Consider the following 18,473-nt stretch of genomic DNA (forward strand, 5'->3'; position numbering starts at 1 on the left):
CTGGAGCTGACACTAAGGCTAACACAGACGCAGACTCTGGCAACTGGCGGCTCCACAAAAAAGGTCCGAAGATGAATTGGGTCTCGTTTATTTTAATGCGCTGTCGCCGCAGTGGGTCGTACAGATGTCTGTCTGGGGCCCGGCTGAGCTGGTCTCACTTATTAGACATTAGCCCAGTCGAAGCTCGTGACTTTGTTGTGAGGCGCTTTTGTCCCCATTCAAACAGTGCGATCCAATCCGATCCCGACCATAGTTGTGGGGGCCTTTTGTGTAAGGTGCACATTAGTAGTAATTTTTAATGGTTTACTTTTTCGTCTACTTTGTTTGAATGCTGCGAACGGTTTTCTATTTAAATTGCCCGTGTTGTTTCTGCTGTTTCCCCAAGGTTTTTAGTGGTTTATTATTTAAATGAGAGTTGAGCTTAACGGCTGTGCCTATTGTCCCGCTTTATTCTGCTTCATCTTCGACTTCTTTTTATTTTCTATACTATGTAATGCTTCCAGCTCCACAGCTTCTCTGTCTGTCTGCTGTGTTCGAATTTAATCAATTTGATTTATTCTCTTAGTTCATATTGTGTTGAAAATATTGTACGAACGCATTGTGCCCATGCGTATCCATATCCATATCCACAGTTACAGCCACAGCCACAGCCACAGCTACAACCATATCGTATGGCATACAGGAAAAACAGATTTTAATTTTTGGAATTTCTTTCGCCGTTAAGAGGGGAGCAGAATTAGCATAAGCAGCTGAGGGTAGGGCAACGAATCATCTGCGCCTCCACCTCCATCACCATCTCCGACTTAGACTTCGATTCCGACTCTGAACTCTTAGGGATCTGTTAGGCATTGTGTTTGAAGCGCTGGTGTTTCTTAGATTTTCAAGCTGAAGAACTTGAATTTCTGCTCGGCTACGCACATGTGCACATACATATTCACATCTAAGTATGTACAATATTTATGGCTGCCTTGAATCACATATATAACAGGCTGAGGGAAGTCAGCTTCAAGTGGATTACATGGAGTGCGGCATTTATGTGGGTCACGCAATAAGTTGAAAAGATCTATCAGATCTGAATGAAATAAAACATACTCTAGGCTCGACAAAGACCAAATACGCATACAAGAATGTACAAATAGATCGACATTTCTTGCAAAGCAAATTGCGAAACGTCGAAATGATTTATATGAAAGCTCAATGTGCAAGCGATTTAAGTGAGTCCGTCCGAGTGAGAGCTGATATATTTTAAATTAAAATTACATTTTGTTGACTAAAAACGTTTTATAGTTCAAAAAGTAGTGGCTGCATTATGGGAGAGGTTGAGAGAGATAAAGAGAGAAAGTCATGATAGAGAGAGAGAGAAAGAGAATGAAAGAGGCAGAGTGATTGAGGCAGACAGAGAGAAAAGCGGGAAAGAAAGAAAAAAATAGATAACAAAAAGACGAGAGAGAAAATGAGAGAAAAAAGAGACAGAAAGAATTTCAGATAGAAATAGAGAGAGAAAGATGGCAAGAGAGAGAAACAGAGATAGAAGAGAGAGAGCAAAAAGAGGCAGAATGAAAAAGACAGTAAGATGGAGAAATAGATAGAGAGTGAGAGAGAGAAAGAAAGAGATGCACAGAGAAAGATAGATATAGTATAGATATAGAAAGGAAAAATGTGGGTAGAAAGAAATGAACAGATTGAGAGAAAGAGAGGGAGAGAGAGAAAGGGAAATAGTTAGATAAAGGGCGGACCTTAGTCAGAAAAAGAGAGTCCTTAATTCAGTGAACTAAATATATATAAATATAAATATACATAAATATATAAGAAAGTCTCTGTGACCTTATAGAGCGAAATATGTTTTTTGATCAGTATCAAAAGTTAAGCTTACATACATTATCTCTACTTCTATTAGAATGTCCCTTAGGCTTGATGCGATCTTAAAGAATCTTGGAATATTTTAAATATAAAAACTAAATGTGAGGATAAGCAGAGCCAATATGAAAAGAATGTCTATAAATTATTGCCAGAACTATAAGCGTTGCTTAACTTATAACTGAGAGCAAATGTTATTTTAAATAACTTCATTTATTATAGACGATTAATGAGTCCAATGAGTAGTAATAAATTTGCATTTCGAACATTTTTTATGACTGCTTTGCTTTATGAGTGACTTCGGCTGAATTCGAGCAATCGAAGCACTGCTCTTGACTTTCACTCCAGCCTCGTCAATCTGAAAACCGATCAGGTACAGTTAACAAGTTGAAGTCAGCTACTAGATCCGCTTGTCACTTGCTGCATGCAACACCCACCCACCAGCATTTAAGCCAGTACATTTATCGCGATGGCCACATACAATTGGTGAGCAAGAGGAACAGGATCGGGCTGACAAGCACCTCACAGCAAACACACACACACAGGCAGTCACATACTACAAGCAGACACCACACCACACCCAGTCAGCCCACTTTTGTTTATGAGAAATTACATTTGAACTGCAAGCAGCAGATGCCAATCTTATTAATGTTGCTTGCTGTTTCGTCTGTCTGTCTGACGTCTGCCTGGTTGTTTCTTGTTGTTGCTCGTAGTTTCAGCCAATGCCTTGTCGACTAGCCAACATTTTTGCATACAACAGCAACGGCAACAGCAACAACAACGAGTTACCTGGCATCCCAGGCCGCTCAGGCCAAAATGTATCAAATTTCAATGCACAATCATCACAATCAAAAATAAAAATTCCGAAATCAACTTTTGTTGGCTTTTGGCTGCGCTGTGAGATCTCCGTTGTGACGATGACTGCAGCCGGGCAGCAACCAGCAAGCAGTAACTGCTGCCCAGAGTCACACTTGGCATTCACTGAACGTTGTTGTTGGTGTTGTAGCTGTGGCTTGTTGTTGGTAATATAAGATACGAAATCAAAAATACATCATTGCCAACAAGCGCAGCCTGGCTGCTCCAGCAAACGGTCTCCAGCTACGAGACCATCGGCCATCGGTATAGGCATCACATTGGCATTGGCATCTTCCCTGGCTGCTTCCAACTGAGGCTGCTGCTGCTGCTGCTGCCGCCGCTGCACGTTCATTTGTCTGGGCAACGCTGATTGTATGCATGTTTCGCTTTTCTTCTGCCGCACGCTAAATGAAGTAAGCAAACGTTGATTACATGGCCTCAAGTGTGCGCCGTGTTCGCAGCCGCCTTGTTGAGGAGCCGAGGAGCCGCGATGCCGAGGATCGGTGGGTACGGTCAACGGTGTCGTCTGGCTGAGTATCTGCATGTTGGCGCATCGCTCGTCGTTTTTAATGATGACTTCAAATGAGATGCTGTTTATACGTTGCTCATGCAGCCAATCTGCGAAGCAGGCCTGGCCATAATAGACTTCATTTTAGCCTGATTAAACGAATTCTCTTTTGACTGCCCTCCTCCTCCTCCTACCGGCCATACTCCTCGTCCTCGTCCTCATTCTCCAAATCGAAGTGTGTTAATTTTTAATTAGAGTTGTACTGTTATTTGTTGCCGCTGACGCTGTGATGCTGTGTTGCTGTGCTGCTGTTGTTGTTGCTGCTTGATCAGCATAAAGGGTTAAGAATGCAATTGACTTTGTCTCGCCCTCTTGACTTCGGCCGCCACAAATTTGCAAATGCGAAGGAGACACGAGACAGGAGACAACCATATAAGGTGGGGCCCCGATTCGATGCGACACAAACAGCGACGACTCCTCTTTACAACTTACATGTTCTTAATTACAATAAAATGTTACAAGCTTAAGGTGAGGTGAGGCTACGTACAACACAACACACAACACAACACACAGCAACAACCACGACGCCAATTCCAGCTTCAATTGCAGCTCCACGCTTCGGTACACTTTGATGTAGGCAACAACAATAGCCCCTACCAAGAACCCAGTGTGCCAGCCCAACTCGAACTGAGCTGAGCGATGGCGGCCACGAGTGGGATCAGCCCACAGACCACTTTCAATATTGTATTCTTATTATTATGAAATCAAGTCTGTTTCCCTGCCTTCCCCCGCTCTCTCCATCCATCCAAGTCGCCGACTCCGCGGCCAGGTATGATATGCATATAAATAAATAAAAAGAAAATTGACAAGCTCATAAACTCGCTCGCGCCTAAGAGAAATTCAATCTCGTAGATACAAATGAAACGCAATCATATTTTATGCATGAGCCCAAAAAAATGTACAAAAACAACGCGCACAATAAACAGCAACAACAAAATCACCAAACTGCAAAGATACTTACGACTGTATATAGTATACAAATATGTATGTCCCACACATGTGTCATTGCGGTCACTATATACATATATATATATATATATAGTGTGTGCAAATTTGGTTATTTAGTAGGGTGTCTCAGGGCTACAATTTACATATATTTATATATATCAACTTTATATAAATTAAATTCTTTTAAAAGAGAGTAAAGAGTTTTACTAAGAGCATAATTTTATAATTAGAAAAAATGATATTGTCGGGCTGTAAGACTTATATTATCGCAAAAATGTACAAATTTACATAAAACCATTGAAAAATTGTCTAGTTCGCTCTAGCTTAGCTTAAAAACAGGCTTAATAATAAAAAGACATTTCACCAAAATGCCTCTGTCTCAAAATAATTGACGTGCTAATAATAATAATATAATTATATTTTATATAGTTAGTTCGAATATATTTAAAATATGAATACAAATAAAATTAATTAGTATAATACAATATAATAATAAATATTTAAGTTAAGGGAAAATAGTAGCATTTATTTATTTTTTATTTTTAATTAGTATTATAAAATATAAAAATATGTTTTATTATATTTAATATTATTATTTATACTAATATTTATTAGTATTATAAATATATAAATATTTGTTTATTATAATTAATATTATTTATTATATATTTAATATATACAAATATTTTTTATTATTAAATTTCAGTTAATTTCACACTCACATGCTTTATGTATAGCCACAATCGACTGACATTGATCGGCTTTTAATATTATTCTCGAAACTGATAAAGAAAAATTTGATTAAATTTGCAAAAGCGCCAACCTCTATAGAAAGAGTTTCCTTGGTACTGAAAGGTACATATACTTTTTAAGGTACATATACAATATATTAGATACATACAACTTCAAGTTAAGTGAAGCAAACTGTTCAAGCAACATCTAATATTATATATTTTCATACTTCGACTGTCCTTAATTTTGACTAGTTAGGAACTGAATATTTTTGTTATCTTGAGTAACCCTGCTGAGCATGTGTGGCGTTTTGGCTTTGCATTTGAGTGCAATACCAGGCTGGCACTCCAACGAAGGTGTTAAGTTATGGCACAGTCTCCAGCTACACAGCTGGGCATCCAATTTGCTGGCCACCACGCGTGCGTCCGTCTCCTTATCCAGAAATTAAGCATCAGCATCGCATTTCGCAGCGCTGTTGTTGTTGCTGTTGCTGTTGCTGTTGTCGTTGTGTGGAGCAGTCATACCTATGGGTTTGTGTTTGGTTTTGTTGCTCAGTTCTGTGTGCTGGCAATGCTCACTGTCACCGGTCACCAGTCACCGTCACCGTCACCGTCACCGCTCACGTCACTAGGAGCGAGAGAGCGAGCGGAACGAGCAGAGCGAGATAGAGGAGTAAACCACACGCCCCGTTTGATTTATTGCGCATTGTCAAATTATCCTTGATAAGTCATTAATATATTTTTTGGCCACTCTTCTCAGTGGTAGCCGGCGGAGTCGTCCCCGAGTCGTAGTCATCATTAATGCCGTCTGTTTGTTTTGTTTTGACGTTGGCTCTTGTGGCTAACGTTTACTTTTCTGCTGCTGCATTCGCTGTTGTTGCCGCACAGTTGCACAGTTGCACAGTTGAACTTTAATGCTCAACACTCTCGAGTGTGCTACGCCCAATTCACATGGCCATAAAAAGCGCTAAGTAACCGTGGCTACCAGGGCGCCACACACTCACACACATAGTCGGGCATAATTTATGTCTTTACAAGCTCTCAAATGAAGTGGCAAATTCACACTTTTAGCCAGCCCGTAAAAATGTAATAGTTCGGTCAGATTGTATGACCGACCACAAATAACATCATCATAAAACCCAATTCACAAATCATAAATATAAATGAATTTGTGCGGAGAACCAATACGAGCCCAATCCAATCCAATCCAATTCAAACCAAGCCAATTGCACGCCCAGCCAGACGACTGCCCTGATCATCGATCCATTTCGCATACAATAAAGCAATCTGATTTTCGTATCATAAACTTAAAATGCTCTCAGCCGGGCTTCAACATTTGCGTTTGCCAGCCGTAAATCTTCCTCGGCCGTCCGGCCGTCCGGCCGTCCAGCCGTCTGGCCTATCAGCATGTACATGCTATCCATGCCAGATACCAGACTCTGTTCCTCACTTGGCCCGGCTGGCTCTGGTCCAGTGTGTTTGCGCATGCGCACGCGTTGCGCCGGCGTTGATAGATTTATGGCGCCAAATAAAATGCCTTAAGACAACAAACCAAATCACCAGAGAGCTCACAAGCTACAGCCACAGTCACAGCCAGCAGCCAGCAGCCAAGGGAGGCATCAGGGGCGCTCAGATCACCCGAGTCTGGTTAATCAAATAGTAGATGCGAAAAAAAGAAACCCCACTAAACATGATCATTTGCGATTTTACTGTGGGCCATAAATGACTGGCCATATTGTTTGAGAACAACAAATGGCGCACTAGAATATGGCATCCCCTATGCACAGTCTTCGATACTTTACGAAGTATTCAAGCATTGAAATGATCAATAAAAGAGATTTTATAATTGTTTGCCCCGATAGGAATAGTTCGACTGAAATTGAAGTTCTTGGTGTTTAATAAGTGTTTCGACTCGAATTTCATTTATTTATTTTCAATTTATTTATATTCAAATGGAAAGTTACATTTTATGTGCTACTAATTTAGTTTTTGTTAAAGTGTTTCGAAGTATCAAATTTTTGTTTATTAAACAAAAGTTAAAAGCTTTGAATTCTGCTGAAACCAAAAATTTGACAGCGCAATTATGTAGAAAAATATGAAAATATATATAAATGAAATTACTTAATGTAAATAACATTTAAATTAATCAAACTCTTTATCAAAATGTTATAATTTTTAATAAAAATAAATGATTTCTAGTCATAAAAAGTTATAGAAATATAAGTATATTCATATTCATAAGTATATTTAATAATGAAAACAAATAATAAATAACTGAAAAAAAAAACATTTTTAATTACCCTAAAATATTATTAAATAAAATGTTAAGTTATTCACATAGTTTATATAGTTCTTTTTAATAAGTAACAGGAATTTTTGCTATAATCTTTTCAATATTTTTATTTTTTAAAATTGTTTTTAATATTTTATTAGCATTATTTAAATATATATATATATATTTTATTACAATTATTCTATTAAAATATTATAAAACTATTAAGAAAATATAAAAAGTTTTTGATTCATAAAGTAAGAAATAATAAACCATAGAAATAAAAATATTATTTTTAAAATTTCATATTATTTAAAATGCTCGCTTTTTGTGTTTTACCAGAATTATAAAAATATATATTAAAATATATATAAAAAATATAAATATATATATATATATATATATGAATATGTATATATATAAATATATATATAAAAAAAAATCATAAAAATTAAAAACTAAAATGTTTGTATATATTTTCATCAGAAATTCTTAAGTATATTTATTTTTTATTTATTATATATTTCTATTTTCTATTCCATTTTTTATAGCAGCAAGTTTTTATTTTCAGTAGCTATAAAAGGAGACAAAATATAAATATAGATAACATAAATTATAATATATTAAACTTAAACTGATTTGCATTTCGTCAAGCTCAAACCGATTTAGAACTACTATTCATTTAAATCAAGCTTTTCAAAGCTACTTACGTTCTTTAATTAAGTTTTACTGCAGGGTACAGATGATGTCAACTTAGTTGTGAGCAAATCGAATCTATCTAACTAGTCGAGCATCGCGAGCACACAATTTGCAAATCACGTTCATAATAATTCGCAGATACGATAATTAGTCGCAATGCGATTATAAGAGATCGCCTGACTGCTCCAGAAGGAGGCCCACGGCGACGAGGACATTGCGCATGAGTAACGCGCCACCAGGGCAAGATTTATGGCCATAGCTATGCGAGTGCAAGGACTCAGGCAGCGAGGGAGGTGGAGTGGAGGTGGGGAGCTCATTTGTGGCCAAGCGCGATCTCGTGGCCGATCTGTGTCCGGCTCCAGTAATTTATGCGCTCACACGCTGACATAATTGCGGCTGGAGTGTTGGATGGGCGTTCTCAACCGATCGGAGCCGGTGGGTGTGGGGTGGACTCGCGGAATGCGGGCTGTCTGGCAAATTGATTGAAAACTTACAACAGCCGTAGCACAAATCGTGTCCGCGGCAGTGAGCGACATGCGACGATGGTTGGCGAAAATTTTTATTAAAAATAATTACACCTTTGTAGTTTGTCAATCAAAGCGTTAACGGGGCCAAACGAGACGACGGCTTGTTGAAAAATCGCTACAACTTTTCGCTGACTCAACAAGCACACAAAATGCCGGCCAATTGGGGTCCTCGCGGCGGGCGAGCGAGCGGCGTAAATCTCATTTGAGCCTCTACTGACATGTCGCAGGATTAAGTTGTCAATTGATGTAGCCATGGAGCAAACGCTTGGCAACGCCTATCTCGTTGTAGTTGTTGTTGCTGCCTCTCGATGCAGCAGCTCTTGTTTTAGCAGTGCGAAAATATTGAAATAATGTTGTATGCCCAGCCAGCTCAGCCCGAGATTAGTTGCAATCTCAATACAATAAGCGCATTTTGATGGATTTTCAATTGATTTACGATACAGATACCTTCGCCTGCTCCGCCTGGCTCCTTCTGCAATTAACTGACAACATTTGGGGCTGCGGCCAAGCCAAGCCAAGCCGCCGAGCAAATGCTGATTGAATGACTCGCCTGGTCAGACTGGCTGGCTGCCTGGCAGACTCCGCCAATGGCTGCTCACTTGTCAGTTGGTCGCCTGGACATTTAGCCAATAAAGATAATTTATGCATATTCAAAAGTGTGATGGGCTGCAGAGTCTAGGTGCTGGGTGTGGGTCTGCCTCTAGGCTTCGGTTTCGGTTTCGGTTTCGGTTTCGGTTGCGCCTTCGCTGAAGTGTGCTGTGTCACTTAATAGGCGGCACTGATTACTCCGCAAGTGAGTCGTTGTTGTTGCTGTTGGTGCAGCAGGATGGACTGTGCCTATAAGTCAATTAGTTATCCACGTCTGGTGCTGGTTTTGCGGTGCTAGAAACTCGATTTGCGATAAGATTGCCAAGTGATATGCAGTTGATTTTATGGCCGATAGAAGCACTCCAACCCGGCTGTGCCACGCTAAGTGTTTAAAGTTGTGTCCTTTCAATTACGCCAATTAAAGATATTCCAACTTGTCTCAACAATCTTTAAAACACTTTTAATGAATACATCGAGTGGCTGGCATTCCCACTTACATTCCATATATAACAAACTATACTGGCTTGCTGCTTAAATGAACGTAACGTGTTTTCAATAAAATATGCCAATTAAGATTGCTTTTAAAACTGCTGGCGAAGCAAATGATAAATGGATATTGGCCAATTTACTATACTAACTTTATTACTGGCTTAGCCACAGGCCAATGTAGTCTTAAAACCTTAAACTAAGTTTTTGCTGGCTTCATTACGATTCAATGTAACAAAAGCTGATTCATGAGACCCACACAGATGCAGCTCACACAACTATTACGTATTTTATCAACTAGGCAATTCCTATACCTCATATAGATTAGTGAATAAACATGTCAATTCCAGCAACGTCTACGTGTAGCCTCATTACCTTGTTCAGTTTGTTGATGCAAACTATTACGACTTTACTGAATGATAATTATTATTTATAATCTTCCCTGTGCTAACTGACGCAAAAGTTAAATTATATGGCTTATAAGAATGATAATTCGCTTTCTCAGTAGTTACTTCAATTCACGCAAATGATTATGAATAAGAAGTAATAAACATTGAGATTATTAATATTTATTTTGCTTTGAAGATCTTTGTTGTCTTTCTTGGTAACAGAGATTGAACAGGGCAGGAAACTTATTTATTCTTCATGCATATAGAATTGATGAAATGCAGTAACCTAGAATCAATCACTGGATATCAAAATACTATACCAAAGATAGCCTAAGAAACTGTTCCACATGAGCGTCTTCCCCTCTCTCACTTTAAATTTTGGCCATCTTTTGGCGAGTTTCTTTTAAGAGAAAAAATTTAGATTGAAGTAATTTTTTAATAGTTAAAGATCTAGAATATACTTAAAATATTTCGATTGGCATATTTAGCTTGTGATCAACTTATGCAAAACACTCTCATTTTTACGCATTTAGTCCTACTGAACTGCGTTCTTCAGCGCACAGAGCACGAGCTGCACATGCCAAATGGAAATTATTATTAAAGTTATTATATAAAATTATTACCCAAAGGCTATAGTAAATTTATTTTTATTAACAAATAGGGTTCAAAGCTTATAACTTTGTAATAAATTGTTCAAAATAATTAAGACACAGATATTTTATTTTTGGTATTCAAACAAGGTTGGTTACATTATAAGAATATCAGACAAAAGCAATTAAGATTGCTCTAGTCAGTGCTCACCGACTAGCAGATACACTGAACTCAGCGAAGAGTTCATTCTACGCTTCTTCTATACACACATAGCAAATAACACGTGAGAGAATGTAAGTGTTCAATAAGCCTTCTTCTTTCTTAGATTTCTTATACAGAAATATATATATTAAATTTCAAGTCTCTGTGGCTTACAGACGTAGGTACTTAGTCCGGCGTACTCATCAAGAATATATATACTTTATGGGATCTGCTTTTTTATTTTGGGGAATATTCAAATAAAATTCCAAATGTTAAACTTTCAGACAAGTGTGATCCAAGCTAAACACCTTCGGCTATAAATTGAGTTAGTTAGAGTTAGAGAGCTCAATAAAATATTAACTATATTATGTCAACTGTGTCTTAACTTGTTCAATTTACAACAGCTCTACACATCTTTACACGGTCTTTATTGCATCGGTGCTAACGAGTTGTGTCAAAAGCAACTTTCTCTTGTGTTCTGCACTTAAACAGCAAATGCATTGCATTGCCAAAAAAAAGAAGGGAGCGGGAAAAAAGTGCAGCACGTGAACATTTGTCATAATCAAATCAAATTTTATGCACGTGAAAATGCATCACAAAAATGTATTTCCATTTTCATGTTGCTGCTGCTGTTGCCTGTTGCTGTTGGGCTGTAAAAATGAATCGTGTTGATGACGACGGCGACGGTGACGGCGTCGACGATGATGGGCCGATACCAATAGCCATATCCATACCACATACATAATTGGGCACGCGATGCAATAAAATTGGCACAGCCAGCGCCAGCAACAACAATGAGCTTGTCGTTGTTGTGAAGGCAGACGTATTGGGCGTTGGGTGTTGGTGTTGGGGGTGCGGATGGGGTCTATGCATTTACAGTTTGCATATCATGGCAATGACGCAAGCTGTCAACTTCCCGCGGTGTTCATAAAAGTCTTGTTTTGTTTGATTGTCGCATAGCTCATACGCACACACACACACACACATACACACAAATACACATACATTCAGATACCCACATATGCACATGCAGAGTCATTGCATTTGCATTGTTATCTCATAGATACGGATGTCCGACCGCCAGACAGCTACGGCTCGACATTCCCGCTGTTGTTGCTGATGTCGCTTGGGTTTTCGGTTTTCCAGTTTGTTCAGTTGGCTCTGGGTTATGGCTGCCAACAAATATCTATCAACTGCACATTCCTGTTGCTCTCAGCCACTGCCGCTGCAGCGGCACTTATCACTTCATTGCAGTTTTATGGCGCGTCAAAATTGATGCTTAACGGTTTTTCGCGTTTGGCCACATTTAGAACCCGTCGCAATTGCAGTCCCCAACTTTTTAACTGCATTTGTCTGCCTGCGTGGTCATGGTCCATGTGCCATACAATGAATTTGATTTTGATTTTGATTTTGATGTGGATTCTGATGTTGATTCGCCAGAGTCGGCGGACGATTAACGTGGCAACTGCAACTTTAAATGCAACTGTTGCATGTGTTTTGCAGTTATTCAAGCAACTTGTTTCACTTGATCAAACTGTGGTAGAGTTTAGTCACAGATTTATCTGTAAATATCTTGAATACTTAAGACTGGACGAAGTTCTTGACGAGCATGCCAGCTGAGTCGATGCATAAGACACATTTGAATTCATATTATTGCACTTCATGCTTCCAGCTGATTTATAATATTCAGGAATAAAATTTGCTCATATTTTTATTCAAGAAATTTAAATATATAATTTCTTGATTTAGCCTGAATTTATAAAACATATAAGTTCTTGATTTAGTTTGATATCTAGTTTGCCATTTTCTTGCTGTTCTCAGTCTAATCTTTATGACTGCCGACTGCAAATATTGTTACGACTCTATCAATCTAACTAGAGCCTTCAGCTTCTAATATTCTAAGCATGTGTCCTCGTGTATCCTTGACTCACTTACACTTGGCATTTGCCTCGCACAACAACTATTCTTTATGGTCTTATCGCAGCTCAGATTAGCTGCTTAATCTTATCATATGCAAAACATTGTGGAATGAATTCTATTTAAAAATTAAATTTCCTCTTTGAGCATGTAAATTGACAACTCTATTCAATCGCCTACGCATGTGACTCCTCCCTCTGCCGCCCTTCGTCTCTGCCTATCTTAATCTCTGATTGTATCTTAATATAGTTTGTTTGCTGGGGTCGCTCAGGTTCAGTTTCATTTTGCGCCATTGATTTTATTACCAATTTTAGGTGATTTTTATGTTCTAACAACAATTTGGTAAGTTTTACGAGTAGACGAGCATGAGCTCAGGCTCTGCTGGCTGAGCGACTCGGCTTTTCAGGCATTCAGTAGAATTTTTACGATCATTTAATTGAATCGTGAACATTTCTATTTGGTCATTTGGTCAAGAGCGCATCGATCGGGTTCGGGAAATGCGCATAAAAATGCCCAGACAAATGAGGCTGTGAAATATGCAAGTGGGTATAAAATATTTATATGAGACTGTGGCCGCGGGCCGTAAAACTGAGCATTAAAAGGGGCTTGACTTCAAATTGATAATATTGTTAGTTTGCTTTCCGAAATCAAAAGGCAAATTGAGTCACTCGCTCGATCCCAGGGGAAGCTAAGCGCAGCTGAAAGTAAAAACTGTACAATGCGCACATGTGGTGTCGCCTCCTGCCGGAGCGTCCTGGACGATGCACGATGCACGATGCACGATGCGCTTGAGTCAACACAGCCACAAGGCAGGAATTACTCAAACAAAATGGTCGTAAATCGAGAGGTTGACTTCTTGTCGTCAAAAATGAGGACAGCAACAAGGAGACCAACAACAACAACAACAACAGCAACAACAACAACAGCAACATCAACCACTAAGCGGATTTTCAGGTAGGCCGAAGGCAATGCCAACCTTCGGCCCTTTTTTCCTTTGAAAAGTGCAGCTGAGCGCTAGACGCGCTTCGAGGAAATTTTGCCCAAAGACAACAGCAACGCGTCGGCACTTAGAGCAGATACATCGATCGTACGGGGCGCAACCAGAAATTGAAACAAAACAATCAGCGAAGCGCAGCAAACGATGCGTTCTTAATTTCATTACCCAAAAAACTCCAACTGTGCATCACTTTCGCTTTCCGCAGCAGCAAGCAGCTAGCAGCCAGCCAAGCAGATCCTTGCCCTGCCCTGCCCTTGCACATGTAAGTCGACACCTTGCGCTCGCTTTGAAACGGACCTCGGATTATGTACTTCGAGTAGGTACAGGCAGCCACAGGATCGATCAGTCAGTCAACGAGCTAGTTAGTCACTCAGTCGTTCAGTCTGACTGCGGCCATCAAGTGTTTCGATAAATCGATTTTCCATTTGATGGCAGCTTCTGCTTCATATTGCAGTTGGGTCTTTTTTATGACTGCACATTAAAATAAATTCATAAAAAGTTTATATTCTCTTATTATTGTTGTGGCCAGGATCGCGCGACTTAACACGTGATAGTTTATTTTGCTAATAGAAGCCAATCATAAAAGCCAACTTTTATATGCAATTTAAATGCCGCCTGGGACGAGTGCAGTTCTCTCCCTGCCCGGCTCCCTCTCGAGCTATTGCTGTTCAGTATTTTAGCATCAAATTAAAGTTCCTCGATTCACGTAGGAGTTTTATTTTCATAGCAGCGACGACCGAGCGATCGAGCGATCGTTAAAGTTTACACGCTTTGGCTCTGACTGTGGCTCGGCTGCCTCGTCTTTTAATGGCCTTTATATGGCCGATCTTGGCAGTAGTCTTGGCCGAATACTGCGCTTGCAAATTGCAGCTTGATTAAATAAGTTTGCATGGGCAATCGCTGCGCCCTCTGCGCTCTCAGCTCGATTGCTTGAGTTTACTTTTGATAATAACATTTGTCGCTATAATTAGAGTCTTTGTTTCTGCTGTGTAGATCGCGATAAGCTGCTCTAATTGATTTTAAATGATTTGACAAAATCTGGCGTCTGTCGCACACATTGAATGATGATTCATTTGGCCGACGCTCAGCCATTTGACACATCACTTTCAGTTCACGAAATTGATGATGTTTACTTATCTATGGGTGCGACTGTTCAATACTCCCACTCTCCCAATATATCTAGGTTAAAGCGCGCTAATCTATGCTGCTTGTCTCACAGATACCCTGTAAAGCGAAGCGCAGATATAATAAACAAAATCTTTTCAATTTAAAGGAATTTTTAAAATTGTCTGAAGAATTTCAAGAAGCAGCTTGGGAGATCAGAGTATATTTGAGTGCATAAGCTGTGTCTATAGATATAGATATATGATATATGTCATACAGATAACATATATATTGTCCTATTGAGAGTTCTGAATTTGCAGCTTTGAATCCTCAAGAAAGATATAAAATTGGAAAATGTTAAAAAAATTGTAGTGCTCAACAAATGTGAAAGGAAGAACCTGATGAAAATAAATATATATATATAAATATATATAATATGATAATACACATATATAATATATATATGATATGTACACATATATATATATATATATATATTTATGTAGAGTATTCACATCGCACTTGGAGCATTGTAAGAGAGAGGCCTGTGAAATGGTTGTCCTTCCCCGTCGTTGGGGCTGGCCTATTGACCTTAGGCTATCTCTTGAGCAGCTTATCAGCTGGCAAGGGAATCACGTGGGTGCCTTCCGAAACAGAGCCCAGATAGCTATCTAACTAAATATTAAATACAATGCCTAGCAAAGCCACCTCTGTCTATTTTGCGGAGCTCTGCGAGTGCGTAGAGACCCCAGTGCCGGGCCATGGGCCTGTATGAAGATGAGGGCTGGGCAGGGGGTAGCTGGCTGATATCTGCCACGTCTCTCTGTGGCAGCACCTGAACAAAATATCAGTGATTGAGCGATCAGTTAAAACGTTTGTGAAGTGAACGCGAATGATTGAGTGGATATTGTGGAGCGGCGCGCCCCATTCCAGCATAGAAATGGACTTGGCCTCCTCAATATCTCTCGCTGTTGCTGTTGTCTAAAGCTATGTGCTTGTGGTTGTTGTCGTATGCTTACTTATGGGGTCCGAGTGATAAACACTGAACGGCAAGTGTAACGGCAACGGCAAACGGGCAGAGGCAAGCGTCGGCATTAAGTGGCATTTGGCGGTGTCAAAAAAAGCATTAACTATTTCGCAGAATGTTTATTTTGGTTCACCTTGTAGGAGTTTCTTCAATATGTACATATCAATTTCGGGCAACGATTTGACATGTCCAACGGCGGGATTCATTGGCTGGCTTAACGCTGAGCCCAGCTGAATGATCGCTTGGCTGGCGCGAGGATCGCATGGCGATGGCGATGGCGATGGCTGGCAAAGGACCGCACCAGCGACCCATCGACCCATCGATTGGCAAGTTTATGGAAATGGCCGATAAGTTGGACGAGTTTATGACGTAGCACTTGTCAGTTTTGACAAGCTCGTTAATGGGCCACGCTGCATTGGCAGCGATGCCAGCGGCGTGGCAAGTGCAGCCGTGAGGCGTGAAATGCTCAATTAACACGAAATTTACGAGCCTCTCGCGATGCTACGGGGCCTCAACCCATTAAGACAACCTGTTATTAGGCAAGGTCCTTGAAGCCAAGCCGAAAAAACGACCAACACCTACCTAACAATATGTGTGTGTGTGTGTGCCTGTGTGTACCTACAGCAAGGCCAACATAATTTATTTGCCTTTTCTCGCCTAGTTCTCTGCAGCTCGTTGAGTGTATAAAGAAACGCTCGTAAAAACTTTCTTTTGTTTCGACGTGCGCAACTTTACGACTTTTCTGAGTGCGTTCCAAATTTCTTCGCCCTAAACAATTGCTTTTCGGAAATTTCAGCTGGAGGTGAGTGTGGACGGGACGTGATAGGGGTAGGGGTATGGGAGAGGGAGGCCAAATCACTGCCAACGGCAATGAAATATCAATAAAAGGAGCTACAATTTAATTTACACAAGCAACTTTGACAGCTTGTAAACTGTCCGAGTGAGACTCGGCGTTGTCATAATGATAACACTTACTGGGCCATCAAATAGACGCATCGGGAATTTTTACGAGCCTGTGCCGCTGGTGAAAGGGTCGGCCAGGAACGGTACTGCCAAGCTGAGAGTCGAGAGTCGAGAGTCGAGCGTCGAGCGGTCGGCGAGGGGTCGTAGCCTCTGTGGTCGCCCTAGACAATGACAGGGTTTGTCATAATTTTCCATTTATCGTGTAATTTGTAGCGCAATTTGTTGCTCGTAAAGTGCTCAAGTGAAAATATGATCGGGCCATGTTAGCGCTAACCTAATGCACAATGGGCTATATAAAAATCGTAAAACGGGAAAGTTGAGCCAAACGTCAGCAGATGACACGACTCCAAGAACTTTATAGACTTCTTTATGAAGTCACGACATCGTCCAATCCAGGGGAAGTTTATGCTCGGTTAATGACTGCAAACATTATGAAACAAGCTAATAACTCACCTGAACGCACACAGATTCTTGTTTATTTATAGAAATATTTATATATCTCGTTGTATTTTCTAAATATTGAACAGCTTTGATTATTCACAGGTGTTTGTAGGAAGCTGACAGGGTTTTATGTACATATATTACAGAGGCATAAAAATAGGAATCTGGAGAGTCAGAAAGTTAGGGAGAGGGAGAGAAAAGAAAGAGAGAGAGGGAGCAAGAGAGACTGAGATAAAGTGAGCATTAGATTAAGGTTTTTATGTGGCCTTAAGTTGTATTGAATGAATGAGAATCGCATAGAAAAGCACTCATTAAAATGTGACTTATGTTGACAGTGAATAGCACTTAAAGTGTCTCTTCATATGCCTATGCTTCAAGTTATTCTTATATATGCATTCAATTGAATCCAATCAAGAGCTTAACGAATTTAAATCTTATTGGAGAATTCTAAGACTTTCGTCCTCAAAGATTCTCTAACAGCTTACGCCAAAGTTCCTAAAAAGAGCTTGAATAAGTCAATTAATTTCTACAAAGCTTAAAGCTTTCTTATGTTTCAAGCTTCAATTTTGTAGTTGAGATTTTTCCCTAATTGGAGTGAAATTTTATAAAACTTATAAATTCTTAATCCATAGCTAAACATGAATAACAAATATGAATAAATAAATAAATAAAATATAAATATATATATACAAATTAAAAGCTATAAAAACAAAATTCTAAATAAATTATTTTTAGCAAACTAGAGCCGAACTGCAAGTTAATAGGAAAAAACAAGTTAAGGCTAAAACTATCAGCTAGACTAGAAGATACGATGATAAAATGTGGCAATACCTATATTCCAAATATTTGGCTTTTGGCCAAATGTTCCAGATTTGTTCAACTCGAACAGACTTGATGTCGACCATGATTTATATTAGATTGGCCAGAACCAGGCCTAATATATAAATATATATATATATATATTTTTATATATAATAAATATATATATATATTTTTTTTGCCTGATAAAACTAAATTCACATTTTTCGCTTATTCAGCCGATTCTATAGCTTTGTAGCTATATCTAACCACGCCTTTATCTGGCACAACCTCAAAGGTCAAGTGGCGCTGAGAGTCACCAAATTAATTTGCAGTTTTCGAAGAGGATGAACAGCGACCCTTATCAGGAGTCTCACTGTAATCGGAGCAGTGCCAAGTGGATTGCATCCGTCGGCTAAGCTCTTATCACGTTTTTCCTGGAACAAGTTTCTAGGCATTTATCTGATTAGATTACAAAAGTATATCAAAGATATATATATATATATATATATAT

Source organism: Drosophila hydei, unplaced genomic scaffold (genome assembly GCF_003285905.1).
Source record: "Drosophila hydei strain 15085-1641.00,03,60 unplaced genomic scaffold, DhydRS2 tig00008137-arrow-arrow-pilon, whole genome shotgun sequence".
Lineage (NCBI taxonomy): Eukaryota > Metazoa > Arthropoda > Insecta > Diptera > Drosophilidae > Drosophila > Drosophila hydei.